The sequence below is a fragment of the Staurois parvus genome, unplaced genomic scaffold (assembly GCF_062004578.1).
Source record: "Staurois parvus isolate SC_StPar_1 unplaced genomic scaffold, SC_StPar_1.0 ptg000592l, whole genome shotgun sequence".
In the NCBI taxonomy this organism is placed as follows: Eukaryota; Metazoa; Chordata; class Amphibia; order Anura; family Ranidae; genus Staurois; species Staurois parvus.
The window spans coordinates 2,223,752-2,238,332 of record NW_028318388.1 but is presented as its reverse complement, the minus strand read 5'-3'; the positions used below and the strand labels follow the sequence as shown (position 1 = coordinate 2,238,332).

Sequence of the window (14,581 nt, the reverse complement as noted above, 5' to 3'; positions counted from 1 at the left end):
ACAAAGTTAATTTTTATAACGAAATGGGAAAGAGATATGGAGGTGGTGTTAGACGAGGATCAACAGAACAAGATATTTAGATTGATACACGAGAATGTTAGTATGAGAGACGTGGAGATTAATTATAAATGTTTGACACAATGGCATATTACACCGAGTATTGAGCACAAAATGAGTGGGGAGAACTCAAAAATGTGTTGGAGAGGTTGTGGGGAGGTGGGCACGGTGTTTCACATATGGTGGCAATGTCCGAAAATTCAGGCTTTTTGGAAGACAATAGTTAATTTAATAGAAATAATAACTGGAAAAGACATAGGGTAAGACCCAACGATGTGTCTCCTACATAATGTTGAGACAACAGTAAATAAATATAAAGAATCAGGCGTATGGTACTATTTAAATGCTGCAAAGGGGTTGATACCCAAGTTCTGGCAAAAAACAGAGGTGCCGAAGGAGGAAGACTGGATCAATAGAGTAAATCAGATTAGTAGAATGGAAAAATCTTACTATATGCAGGAAGATAGGATGGGAATATACTATACAAGATGGGAAAAATGGGAAAAATCAGGACTGAAAGAGAAATATAGAAAACTATAAATTAGGAAATTATTGGGCCCTGAGAGATTGGAGAATTTGCAGAGGGGAGGGAGGAGGAAGGGGGGTGGGAAAGGGTTGAGAGGGGAGGGAAAGAAAAGAGTTATTAGAAGGGGCAAGGTAGAAATGTAAGGATTATCTATATGTATTGTGTCTCTTCTTATGGAATTTTTGTAATAATATGAAAAACTAATAAATATTTAAATTAAAAAAAAACAAAAAAAAAAACAGTGGGTCTTGAAATTGTAGTCAGAATTGCGGTGATTCAGCTTGCAATTCAAACTGCCTATATGTGAAAGAAAACTAAGTTCAGTAAAAAGTTTTTAAAAATCAGCACAAGGGACATTACTTCCAGTCAGTGTGAAGGGTCTGTTGTGCTGCTGGCTGCAGATGCAGTTGAAATCTTCCATTGTGTAGTCCCTCCCCCACTGCCACGATCTTCCAGTGCAGCGGATGTTAACAGAGCCTGAGGGACCTCTCAAATGTACTCATTACTCTTTTTTCCCCTCCTCTATTTATAGAAGCTGTACTATCGCTTCTATGTACAGAAAATGACCTATGGATGGAGAAGGAGGGCCGTTCATTCATCTACATGTCCTTGATTTGACAATCATGTTTCCTTCATAAAAGCTATAGTACAGCTTCTAGGAATGGAGGAGGGGAGTGGAACGGGCGGGCACAGTCTACACTTGACATGACAACGTCCTTTGGATCTATGATCGCCTCTGACAATGGAAGATTATAATGGCGGTGGTAGCGTGTGTGTGTATGTGTGTGTGTGTGTGTATGTGTGTGTACATGTGTGTGTACATGTGTGTGTGTATGTGTGTGTGTGGAGGGGAATCAAAGGGTGGAAGATTTCAACTAAATGTGCAGCCAGCAGTGCAAGGGACACTGTGCTATTTTTTTTCACGTTTTTGACTAATAGATGCATTTGCCATTCATTTCAATGGGTAGGTGCATTTTTGGCACACTTTTTAAACATGCACTAAAAATGCAGCATGCAGGTCACAGCTGATCACATGGTAGAGGCAATGTCATTGGCTCTTTACCTTGATAGGTGATGTGCTGTGTCCAAGGGATGCTGAGGTCCGAGGAAGAATGGGAGGATGACATATGGGCCCTGATTCACTAAGATGTGAGTCTACTAGCAGAGTCTGACCATTCAGGCAGACTCAGTTCAATCAATCAGTCGTCTGAGCAGCGTCTAGCAAGCTCATTAACGAGCGTCTACTTTGCAATTAGTAAATGTGGACTCACGTCTGGCACATTTTTAGGTGCAATACCGGATATATTCACTAGATGGCGCACAAGCGCGGGCTTTATTAATATTGGCGTTTTTCTGATAGCAAAAGAGAATCTTTAGAATGTAATAAATAGTACACCTGTATTAGAATTTTCTATTTTTTTTTCTTGCTGTTTCTCCAAAATGATCAGGAAACTAATGCATTTACTAATGAATGTCATACATTCTATTTTCAAATGTTAAACATTTTCACACTTATATCTCAAATAATTTATATACTTCTAATTTCCCAATATAATCATATATCTTCATTCTCTTTAATCACGTAACTATTCTATGTTAAAGACAAGTGCAGCGCTATAAATGCATGTGATCAATAATGAACGCATGTAAAAACCAAAAAGTGCAAAGAATTGCAACAATGATGTAAAATGGTAAATGGTGCTAAAATAAGTTCATAGAATCATTCCTGAATAATGGAATGTCCTTCATGTCAGAGTACCAACTCAGAGAGTGCCTATGAATGGCACGTGTGGTCTCTCCGTGACGGACAGTAGTGCATGAACTCGTGAAAGGTAAACCACCCTTGGGACTGGTCTACACTCACCAGAACAAAAGTATTAATGTGCATGGGTTATACACATCACACATCTGGGGGTGCAGCGGTATGCTGGCAGCTATGGGTTAGTCATCCAGCTCCATCCATCCATCAGGGTGGGTGCCCAAATGGTCCTGGGGAGGAATTAGCTCAGCCACAGGAGCCAGAAAGGTGCTCAATAGTGTAGTACACTGTCACAAGTAGAGATGAGCGAATTATTCAAAAATTCGATTCGGCTGATTCGCCGAATTTGCGGAATAAATTTGATTCGATGCGAATTTATTCACTGCGAATTTAACTTATTAAAAGGGTTTCTAGGCTTCAGAGAGCCTTTATATTAGTGCAGAACACTGTACCTTTAATTTAAATGCCCTTGGAGTCTGCTGGGGAAGAGAAATAATACTGTCAGTCAGTATGACATGCAGATGAGTGCCGTCGATCTTAGAATCACCGCACACTTCACTCATTTGGGCAGTCACGGGGCCAAAACCAGAGTGTGGAGCCACAGTGTGGCGGTGGAGGCAGCAGCAATGGGAGGCCATACAGCACCCTATGACAAAATGGAACCCACCAGCAGTGTGAGGAGACCTGAAAGTGGCACATGGCAGAGTGTGGCGATGGAGACAGCAGCAATGGGAGGCCGTACAGGGACCCATGACACACTCTGGACCTGGCAGCAGCATGAGGAGTCGGTACGGGGGCCCATGGCAGATTACGGGCCTGGCAGCAGCATGAGGAGGCGGTACAGGGGCCCATGACACACTCTGGACCTGGCAGCAGCATGAGGAGGCGGTACAGGGACCCAGGGCAGAGTGGCGAAGCGTAAGCAGCTTAAATTGAAGGCCATACACAGGCCTAGGTTAAAAAGTCCCCCCAGCAGCAGTGTGGGGAGACGACTATCAAGAGTCCAATGGCAGAGTGGCGGAGCAGAAGCAGCTTCAATTGAAGGCCAATAGTGGTTGTGAAGCAGAAAGTCAGTTTATTGTACACAATTAATTGCAGCTTGCCGTTGGCTGGAAACTGTACGTTTGTGTCACTGGAATGCACTAATCACCCAAAAAATATTACCGCCAGCCGGCGTGTAAATGGATCTAACTCTTTGAACGTACAATAGTGGTTGTGAAGCAGAAAGTCAGTTTATTTTGCACAATCGGCAAACTGCAGCACCAACTGTGCACGACAGCCACCAAAAAAAAAAAGGGTGTATGTCACTTTAAATTTTCGATTCTTTGATAGCTGTGGCCCTAAGTAACGATTCTGTGTCCCTGAGTAACGATTCTGTGTCCCTGAGTAACGATTCTGTGTCCCTGAGTAACAATTCTGTGTCCCTGAGTAACGATTCTGTGTCCCTGAGTAACGATTCTGTGGCCCTAAAGTCTCTGTGGCCCTAATGCAGGCCATAGATGGGTCGAAAATCGGCCGATTTTTCGGCCGAAAATAAAATCGGCCGATTTTCGGATCGTTAGTGGGCTATTTGGTCGGCCGTTTTTCGGTATTTTGGCAGTTTTTTTTTTCTGTAAAGTTGGAAAAAAAATCGGCCGATTTTGCCGATCGGCCAATTTTCGCGGCAATAGTGGGCAAATCGGACAATTTTTTGCCGATAAAAAATCTGCGCATGAGCAGTGACCTGCAAGAGGAAGACAAAAAGAAGGAAAAGAAGAAGAGGAAGAGGATGAAGAAGAGGATGAAGAAGAAGAAGAGGAAGAAGAAGATGAAAAAGAAGAGGATGAGGAAGAGGAAGAAGAAGAAGAAGAAGAAGAAGAGGATGAGGATGAAGAAGAAGAAGAAGAAGAGGAGGATGAGGAAGAAGAAGAAGAAGATGATGAGGATGAGGAAGAAGAAGAAGAAGAAGAAGAAGAGGATGAGGATGAAGAAGAGGATGATGGTGAGGAAGAAGAAGAAGAAGAGGATGAGGATGATGATGAAGAAGAAGAAGAAGAAGAGGAGGATGAGGAAGAAGAAGAAAAAGAAGAAGAAGAAGAGGATGAGGATGAAGAAGAAGAAGAAGAGGATGAGGATGAAGAAGAAGAGGATGAGGATGAAGAAGAAGAAGAGGATGAGGATGAAGAAGAAGAAGAAGAGGATGAGGATGAAGAAGAAGAAGAAGAAGAAGAGGATGAGGATGAGGATGAAGAAGAAGAAGAAGAGGATGAGGATGAAGAAGAAGAAGAAGAGGATGAGGATGAAGAAGAAGAGGATGAGGATGAAGAAGAAGAAGAAGAAGAGGATGAGGATGAAGAAGAGGATGAGGATGAAGAAGAGGATGAGGATGATGAAGAAGAAGAAGAAGAGGATGATGGTGAGGATGAGGATGATGATGAAGAAGAAGAGGATGAGGATGAAGAAGAAGAAGAAGAGGATGAGGATGAAGAAGAAGAAGAAGAAGAAGAAGAAGAAGAAGAGGATGAGGATGAAGAAGAAGAAGAAGAGGATGAGGATGAAGAAGAAGAAGAAGAGGATGAGGAAGAAGAAGAAGAAGAGGATGAGGATGAAGAAGAAGAAGAAGAAGAAGAAGAAGAGGATGATGATGAAGAAGAAGAAGAAGAGGATGAGGATGAGGAAGAAGAAGAAGAAGAAGAAGAAGAGGATGAGGATGATGAAGAAGAAGAGGATGAGGAAGAAGAAGAGGATGAGGATGAAGAAGAAGAGGATGAGGATGAAGAAGAAGAGGATGAGGATGAAGAAGAAGAAGAAGAAGAAGAGGATGAGGATGAAGAAGAAGAAGAGGATGAGGATGAAGAAGAAGAAGAAGAGGATGAGGATGAGGATGAAGAAGAAGAGGATGAGGATGAAGAAGAAGAAGAGGATGATGGTGAGGATGAGGATGATGATGATGAAGAAGAAGAGGATGAGGATGAAGAAGAAGAAGAGGATGAGGAAGAAGAAGAAGAAGAGGATGAGGATGAAGAAGAAGAAGAAGAAGAAGAAGAAGAGGATGAGGATGAGGAAGAAGAAGAAGAAGAAGAAGAAGAAGAAGAGGATGAGGATGAAGAAGAAGAAGAAGAAGAAGAAGAAGAGGATGAAGAAGAGAATGAGGATGAAGAAGAAGAAGAAGAAGAGGATGATGGTGAGGATGAGGATGATGAAGAAGAAGAAGAAGAAGAAGATGAGGATGATGAAGAAGAAGAAGAAGAAGAAGAGGAGGATGAGGATGATGAAGAAGAAGAAGAGGATGAGGATGATGAAGAAGAAGAGGATGAGGATGAAGAAGAAGAGGATGAGGATGAAGAAGAAGAAGAAGAAGAGGATGAGGAAGAAAAAGAAGAAGAGGATGAGGATGATGAAGAAGAAGAAGAAGAAGAAGAGGATGAGGATGAAGAAGAATAAGAATAAGAAGAGGATGAGGATGAAGAAGAAGATGAGGATGAAGAAGAAGAAGAAGAAGAAGAAGAGGATGAGGATGAAGAAGAAGAAGAAAAGAAGAAGAAGAAGAAGAGGATGAGGAAGAAGAAGAAGAAGAAGAAGAAGAGGATGAGGATGATGAAGAAGAAGAAGATGAGGATGAAGAAGAAGAAGAAGAAGAAGAAGAAGAAGAGGATGAGGACGAAGAAGAAGAAGGAGAAGAAGAGGATGAGGAATAATAATAAGAAGAAGAGGATGAGGATGAAGAAGAAGAAGAAGAAGAAGAGGATGAGGAAGAGGATGAGGATGAAGAAGAAGAAGAGGATGATGGTGAGGAAGAAGAAGAAGAAGAAGAGGATGAGGATGATGATGAAGAAGAAGAAGAAGAAGAGGAGGATGAGGATGATGAAGAAGAAGAGGATGAGGATGATGAAGAAGAGGATGAGGATGAAGAAGAGGAAGAGGATGAAGAAGAAGATAATGAGGATGAAGAAGAGGATGAGGATGAAGAAGAAGAAGAAGAAGAAGAGGAAGAGGATGAGGATGAAGAAGAAGAAGAGGATGAGGATGAAGAAGAAGAAGAAGAAGAAGAAGAGGATTAGGATGAAGAAGAAGAAGAAGTAGGATGAAAATAAGAAGAATTCCAGTCCAGCAAAAAGTGTATCTGCAGAGAGCTCCGCTATTTCTGACAGTTCTCTGACAGTTCCTTCACATTTACAGCGGTTGAAACATTGTATCTATTTGTTTCCGAATAAAAACATCTGTATCCTAAATGGAAACAAATAGATACAATGTTTCAACCGCTGTAAATGTGAAGGAACTGTCAGAGAACTGTCAGAAATAGCGGAGCTCTCTGCAGGGATACTTTTTGCCGGCTGTAGAAGGGATGAAAATCGGCCGATCGGGGAAAATTCGATTCGTGCATCCGAAGTTTGCTAATTTTCGGATTCGGCGCGAATCGAATTTTTCCTAATATTCGAAACGAATTCCACTTCGTCATGTTCGATTCGCTCATCTCTAGTCACAAGGGTGGATGACCTTTCACGAGTTCATGCACTACTGTTCGTGGTTATATTTATCTTGTGTAATACCATTTTAGTAGTCTATATAATTTGACCAGCGCTCACTCTATCATTTTTAAACAATGTAACTATTCTACATTATAGCTTAAACTGTGTCTCCCACAGTGGTTTAGTGGTTAGAGCTCAGAACTTCCAGCACTTGGGTCATGGGTTTTAATCCCAGTCATGGCTACATCCCAAAAAATGGAGATCAATTTTCTGGGTTGTGTCAGTGCCAGGAATATTGATTAATCAATTATGATTTTGCCTAATGACTAGAAAGTGGATGAATGTTACCTATGTACTGTTCTTCTGCCAATTAGGAAATGTGCAAGTTTCATGCCGTGTATATTTCATTGTAACTTTTTTCTCTTTTAAATCTGTCTCCTTATACAACTTGACCCCCTCCCCCACCCCATCATCACCTGTCCCATATGCAAATCTATGGATCACCGCCCCACTCTTTAACTATCTATTTACTGATCAAGTGAATGTGTCTCATTTTCTATCAGCTACAGCTCAGATCTCACATTATTATACAATTGCTGATTGTATTTCACCACTAGTCTGAATGAATTCACAATTCCTGGTCAGTCCCGTTCCCTGACCTCTAATAACCTTTAGGGCCAGTTCACACTACATGTGTTTCAGTTGCTTTTTCGGCATCACAAACGCACAGAAAGGTTATGTGGTTGTCAATGTCATAGTTCACATCAGCGCTTGCATTTACAGTGCATTGCAGGTGCTGTAAACAAAGTTGACCACGCTGCATTATTTCTGCACAGAACTGTACCGGAACACATTGAAACGTCCTTGAATGTACTAAAACGCACATGTCCCTAACTACATTGAATACAAAGAAAATAGAAAAAAATAAATGTAAGGGATACAAAAATGCAATGTAAACATGTCCAAAACGTATCCAAAATGTACTGGAACACACTAAACATGCATGCCAAATGGGCATGAAAAAAACCCATCAGGAACACATCTAGACTGTTTCTATAGTGTGAACCAGCCCTTAGGACTTGTTCACACCATTAGTGGTGCAGAAACACATGCAAGAACAAACATTTTCCAGCACAGCAAAGAAATGCAATGCCCTCTGTAGATGTGCGCAGGTACCATGATGAAAACGTTATTGCACCTACACACATCTATTAAAAACAGCCCCATTCACAGCCACCAAAACGCATGGCACCACACTACTGTGCGGTTAGGTGCAACACACTTGGAAAATAACATGCCTGCAGTATTTTGGCATGTTTCCATATGTTAAGCAGCCCATTGAATTCAATGGGCTTTAGGAAAAAATAAATATAACAAACACAAAATGCCACATTCACACAGGTCCTCTGGCCTGTACAGCATGAATGAGGGGGTTGTTTATGTGGCTAGAGCCACCTGTTACACTATGGGGACACAGCAGCTGTATGAACACAGGTTTTAATCTGACAAGTGTGAAGGTCAAATTCTTGTCAAATTAGGATCTGCAGTATTCACATAGTGTAACATAGGTTGCATGCTAATGGCGACAGCCACAAAAACCAAACACTGATTCACACTCTACAGGCCACAGCACCCATGTGAATGAGCCCTCAATTACACAACGTTTGATTTATTAACTCAGTACAGGTTTATCATTTGGATTGAACAGGAATTTGTTTGTGATTGTGTCCATGAAGAAAATGTGTATTTTTACCATATATATAATTTGGATATTTTCTCTGGTGGTGGGGGCCTGTCAGGTATGCTGTATGGGGCCCCGTGATATCTAACAGTGGCCCTGGGTGTATGCTTGTGTCTGTGCCCCCTGTATAGTTAGGAAGAACAATAAGTTCTTCTATGGAGTATCTTGAACCTCTGCTATGTACCTCAATGCATCTAGGGATCGGCCACGTTTTCCTATGAAAAATAACAAAATTTGTTGTAATGTTTCCCCTGAAGCAAGCATGAACTAACCCCTTCATATTATAAAGCAGACCGAATTGGCATTTTCCACAATTATGAATAGGCCAGATCTGTGTGCCCAGATAGGACCTCCCAGTGGCTATTCTATGGACAAGGTACACTTTTCTGTATGCCTGATCTTTATTAAGCTGCAATAGTCAATACGCTGCAATGGGCAGAAATATTTGGAAACAAACCACATGAGCTCAAGTATCCAAACGTGAATGTTCCTTCATAGCACGCCTCCATGATGTACTGTATGGGCCTGGCCCACTCCAAATGAATTCATTGTTCTGGTAGGTCCTCCTATGACAGACTTTAGCTACTTGTGGAGGACATTGCACTGACTTTTCCTCAGATTGCATATTATCTGACCATCTTAAGTCTCGGGAATACAATCAAGAGGATCTGACACTTTTTTAAGGTAACAAAAAATAGTCTTTAATTGACTCAACATAAAAATAAGCCAACATGGCTAAAACATATCTTAAAAATATGGGGACTCTGATATCCAGCGACAGTCCGTTCACGAACGAGAAGCAATTCTGCACCCCTAAAACCAACATAGAGGAAAGGGATGGTCAAATTGCTGTGCTGCTTCCAAACCACCTCTGGCATGCTAGGGTCTTTATGCAGGTCCTCGATGCCAATTCTTGCCCGCGGCCACAAAATATCCACTGGCCACAAGTGAAGGTGAGTGGAGGACGTGAAGGTGGATTTCTACCAGCTTCAACCGCAAGCAGTACCACTCCTGAAAAATGAGAGCAAATAATCATTGACACGTCATCATGACAGTCAATTCTCAGTGCAGGCTATCTAGAGTGTCTTTCCTTTTTAACCATTTCAAGAGTTCAAGGAAACATTCTTGGAGCATCTACTGTGTTTGGAAAGGCCCAAGGTCCCCCCCTCCCCCAGGCACACTAATGCTTACTTGAAGTCGAGCCCCACCCTGATTTCATGATGTGCTTGAAAAGCTTGCCTCTCTGGTCTACGTGGCTCATGAAGGAGTGTTCTTGGGCTCACACCAAAACAAGGTGCTTGTTCGGGGAGCAATGGACAGGAGAGAGGGGCCAAGGAATGCTGGCATGGGAGCAGCTAAATGAATGATCTTGGCTGCTCTGTGGTAAGCGGCTGTTCAGAGCAGGTAAAGCAGTCCTTAGACGGGTTGAAAATTGGCTGATCTTCAAAATAAAAAACCCAAAAAGAAAAATCGATTGTTCGATGGGCCGACGTTACCAACGTTCTAAAAATTATCTGATTTTCAACCCGTCTATGGCCGGCATTAGTCTTACATGTTAATTATTGTAGTTTGGAACAATTGTTAAGATCACTTTTCCAAACCCACCTGTGATGTCAGACAGCGAATTGCAACAGGCTTCCCAGGGTCACCATCTGCCTTCTCCTACAGCAGTTAATCAGCTGAATGAAAAATAAACACATTTAGATACATAGCAGAGGTTTTTTCCTTCAGAAATCTACAGGTGGCATAGACAATAGGCCCAACTGGCCAGCTGTTCTACTTCCTCTTCACTCTCTTGCCCAAAGCCACAGCATTTCTTCATGTAATGTTTGATTGGCCAGGACAACTTGTCATGTTGACTACACACTGGCTAAAATGGCAACCAATGCTTGGCACCCACCCTCTACCCAGTATCCTGCTACAGGGCGTCATGGGTGCTCGTACCTTGGCCGTGTTGCCATTTTTCCTCGGCTGTCAATCCCTGGGTCCTTGCTACTGATGACTCGGCTGTGCCCGCTGATTCCCGAGCATCTCTGATGGGGAGGATAACTGCATGTAAACAAGACAATTCTCCTCCCTGTCAGCTTGTGCATACTGCTTTGGATGGATGTGCCCAGCACAGCCATCCTAAGCAGTGTCCTTACAGTGAAGCACACAGGCACAGCACAGAGTAAAACAGCACACAGGTAACCCTTGCCTCACCCCACATGTTAACCCCTTCCTGCCCAGTGCCATTAGTACAGTGCCAGTGCTTTTTGGTCAGCAGTGATCACTGTTTTGGTGTCACTGGGGATGTCAGGGACAGCAAGTTAATTCCCCCCAGTGGCAATAATGTCTGCCGCAGTCCCGCTATAAATTGCTTCTCCCCACCATTACTAATACAAATAACACCATTAAAACAGGATATAGTCTGCCATTTGTAGACACTCGAACATTCACAGCAGCAACAAAATGTACATGTATTGTGATTTTAGGCAGCAAAGACATGGAGCAGAATACATATTGCACTACAGAAATGGACATGTTTAATCTCAAAAAGGGAGAAAGATTGCTTGAGTCACAAAAGTGAATGGCTTGGGTGATCTAGCGCAAGTAATTACAAAACACACAGGTCACAAAATTTCTACAAATGAAAGCTCAAATTCTGGGATACAAAGGATTTACATTTCATTTGGGGCCAGCGTTGCATGACCACACAATTGTCAGTTAAAGTAATGCATTGCTTTAATGCTATAAATGGCCTGGTCAGGAAGGGGTGAAATCCTCAGGAGGGCATGTGGTTAACATCTGTGTCCGTGGGAGGGAGAGTCTGCAAACATGCCATTTACGGCTGTTGCAAGGCAACAAGCAAATCAGTTGATTCAGCAGGGTGTTTGTGAGATGACTTACCATTAGTGACCTCTTGTAGCAAAGGATGTTCTTGCATAGGTCACCCCTGTGATTTAGGGAGGGAAAAAAGCCGGAGCACAGACACGAGTGGTGTGACTGTGCAAAATGGCTGATTTTCTGCACCCAAAAGTGTGACCCACGTGGCTTGTGATGCTGCCCTGGGACATGAAGATTCCTGCCAATACAGTGGGCCCCCCGGAGGAGCAAATCACTTACTTCTTGTAGGGTTCATGGTAGCAAAGGACTTCCTGGGGTTTGAAAGTGATGCCCCCTTCTAATTTAAAAATTTTAACTTCTTGGCCAGAGAACAATATGGGCTGGTTCACAAGCATTGAATGGGTGTTGGCTTTCGAGTAGTATAAATCTCATTGGCAGATTTGGCCCCTCTTACCATTTTTGAGCCAGTGATAGAAAAGACACTTCAAGCTGAGCTCCACCCAAAAGGGGAATTTCAACTTTAAGGCATGTCTCCCGCTCCTGGTTAAGGATTGTCACCTTTGTGTATAGAGTCTTTGAATGGGACAGGTACCTGCTCCCGCTTCTGCTGAAATTGTAAATTGCCCTACTACCCCCTCTGTTGTTTTCTTGGAGGTGTCTGGTCCCTGAAGACTACAGGACCATTCCCAAACTGCAGCACTACTCAAGCATGTGTAGTGGGCACCTGCTTAGGAAGCCAAAATCTGTCACAGACAGGGGCACACATTGAAGATGGTGGTGCCAGGGCGAGAAGATGGCTGATAAAACCAGTCATGGCGAGTACCCTGCTGGATGGAGGGAGCGTTGAGTGTCTGTATTTGACAAGTCAGCAGCTACCTTTTTGATATCTGCTGAGTTTGATTGTTCGAAAAATCAAATGGAAAACCTCCAACTTGGAGGACGAACTTACATTAGGTCTAATCTTTGCTCTCCAATTTCTATATGCTCTGTCAAACATACTTTCTTATTCAATAAATAAGACCTGTATTTGGCCATCCTTGTGTGGATTATTCTTGGTAATATTGTAGTCTGTTACTAAGATTAATATTTTCCCACCTCAGATATACTAGCCAATTCAATGGATTGAAAAGATATAACTTAATTTAAGATAATGATTGTTCAAGACCAAAACAAGGACCCAATTGATTGCAACTGCAACAAATTTAATCTCTACCTATGGTAGAATACGTACATATGAAGTAGCGGGTGATCAGGTCAGTTCGCGTGGCCATCCCATCATCCGTATTGGACCTTTGGGACACCCGCAGCTGACGGACTTCCGGCTCCCTCTCCTCAGAAGTCTCCCAGGAATCATTCCTTGCCTGGCAGATGTTGTGTAGGAGGCAACAGGTGAGGATGATCCTGGAACACTTCTGAGGAGAGTATAATAACTCACCCCCAGGCCTGGCCAAACACAAGAATCGGGATTTCAGCACCCCGATGGTCTGCTCCATGATGGCTCTTGTTTTGACGTGAGCCTTGTTATAATTTTTCTGGGCCAGGCTCTGGGGGTACCTGACTGGAGCCATCAGCCACGTCAGCTGCGGATAGCCGGCATCCCCTGCAAAAAAAGGAACAAATGTGGTCAAGTCATTGCATTAGTATGGTTATATATTATATAGACGTTCAAACCGTACATTATTTCTGAGGTTGTTTTCTACCTAGACACAATTGATAGCCTGTCTCCATAGTACAGTGACCACGTTCCTCATCGGTGATTGGGCGCCAGTACTGTAGCTCAGGAAAGGCACACAGGCGGCCAATCACTGGCGAGGAGGCGGAGCCGAGCGGCCATGTGAAAATCAAGGGAGGGAGAGGCCGAGGTGAAGGAAGGAGGACAGCTGACAGGTGTGCCGTGCAGATGGTACTGCTGCAACCAGGTATGCTGGCTGCAGCAGCACCATGCTGGAACAGGGGTCAGCTAGTTAAGTGTCATTGCTGTCAGTGGGAAGAATAGTGCCCCATCATTGGTGTCACTGATAATAATGATGGGGTATTATTCCTCCCACTGACACCAATGATGGGGTACTATTCCTCCCACTGACACCAATGATGGGGTACTATTCCTCCCACTGACACCAATGAAGGGGCACTATTCCTCCCACTGACACCAATGATGGGGCACTATTCCTCCCACTGACACCAATGATGGGGCACTATTCCTCCCACTGACAGCAATGATGGGGCACTATTCCTCCCACTGGCACCAATGATGGGGCACTTTTCCTCGCACTGACAGCAATGATGGGGCACTATTTCGCCCACTGACACCAATGATGGGGTACTATTCCTCCCACTGACACTAATGAAGGGGCACTATTCCTCCCACTGACACCAATGATGGGGCACTATTCCTCCCACTGACACCAATGATGGGGCACTATTCCTCCCACTGACAGCAATGATGGGACACTATTTCGCCCACTGACACCAATGAAGAGGCACTATTCCTCCCACTGACACCAATGATGGGGTACTATTCCTCCCACTGACACCAATGATGGGGCACTATTTCGCCCACTGACACCAATGATGGGGTACTATTCCTCCCACTGACACCAATGATGGGGCACTATTCCTCCCACTGACACCAATGATGGGGCACGATTTCACCCACTGACACCAATGATGGGGCACAGTACCTGTACCTGAGATGACCTTTTTTTTTTTAAACTATAGTCCGGCCCTCCAACGGTCTGAGGGACAGTGAACTGGCCCCCTGTTTGAAAAGTTTGAGGACCCCTGTTGTAGACTGTAATGCACTGTACACTGTCATGCAGGATACAGCAACGCATTGCACACTGTAATACCGTGTACACCAACACATTGTAGAATGTAATGCATTATACGCAGTATGCATGTCCAGATATTCAAAGATTAACCATGAAGGCCTAGCTGGTTACCTATTTGCCGACCGCAGATAGCCCAATAACGCTACACTGCGTCCAGCCAGTTCTGGGTGGGCGTCATATGACGTCCTGGCAGAACGCGCTCTCCTACGCGCCCCCAGCGATCTCCGTGATTGCTGTGTCCTACGGACACAGCTGATCATGTGATGTGGTAAAAGGCCAATCACAGCGGCTTTTTACCATGTGATCAGCCATGTCCAATGACACGCTGATCACAGGAAAATGTGATTGCCGGGTCTTGGCTGCACTTTCCTCACGCTGTCAGAATGTGGGGAA

The 14,581-nt window shown here is 43.6% G+C and overlaps 1 long non-coding RNA gene across 1 annotated transcript; it reads right to left on the bottom strand.

The window, feature by feature from the left end:
• Positions 1 to 9,272: 9,272 nt before the first annotated feature.
• Positions 9,273 to 13,108, bottom strand: LOC149449965 (uncharacterized). The gene is made up of 3 exons (XR_016315339.1): positions 12,589 to 13,108; positions 10,137 to 10,210; positions 9,273 to 9,542 (listed from the first exon to the last, which is right to left on the bottom strand). It is a non-coding gene; the product is annotated as an uncharacterized LOC149449965 (long non-coding RNA).
• Between the last annotated feature and the right edge of the window lie 1,473 nt (positions 13,109 to 14,581).